Genomic DNA, 451 nt, shown 5'->3' with positions numbered 1-451 from the left:
ACCACTCAGAAGTCGTTTTATCCATTGTAAGCGAACGATTTTCGAGAAAACATCATTTCTAATATGCCACAAGACAAAACTAGAAATGAACTTCTTAACCTCATGCTGTCAGATAAAACGAAAATACTTCGTCATCGCGGGTCGATTTCCAAAAAAGGTGAATGAAGACTAACTACAGAAATTATCCTGTAAAGTATAGCCTTAATTTTTCAACGGCCAACGATACGCAAAATGGTTGAGAATTCGCAGAAATGAAAGACAAACGAAAGAAAAAGGAGCATAACTTCAATAATGCACATGCACACAAACATACATATGCGCACACATGTGAATATGTCACCAACCAAAAATTGAAACATTGTTCTACAAAAACAACAACAGCATAAGCATGGCAACATTGTGTTGTTGGTAGAAAAGCCGAGCTGTGCCGAAAGAAACGAACAAACGATCG

At 37.3% G+C, this 451-nt stretch overlaps 1 pseudogene; it reads right to left on the bottom strand.

Annotated features, from left to right (window-relative positions):
• On the bottom strand, positions 1–203 carry LOC126760834 (small nucleolar RNA U3; annotated as a pseudogene).
• Between the last annotated feature and the right edge of the window lie 248 nt (positions 204–451).

This window comes from Bactrocera neohumeralis, chromosome 5 (genome assembly GCF_024586455.1).
Source record: "Bactrocera neohumeralis isolate Rockhampton chromosome 5, APGP_CSIRO_Bneo_wtdbg2-racon-allhic-juicebox.fasta_v2, whole genome shotgun sequence".
In the NCBI taxonomy this organism is placed as follows: Eukaryota; Metazoa; Arthropoda; class Insecta; order Diptera; family Tephritidae; genus Bactrocera; species Bactrocera neohumeralis.
This window is presented reverse-complemented; position numbering and strand designations above follow the sequence as displayed.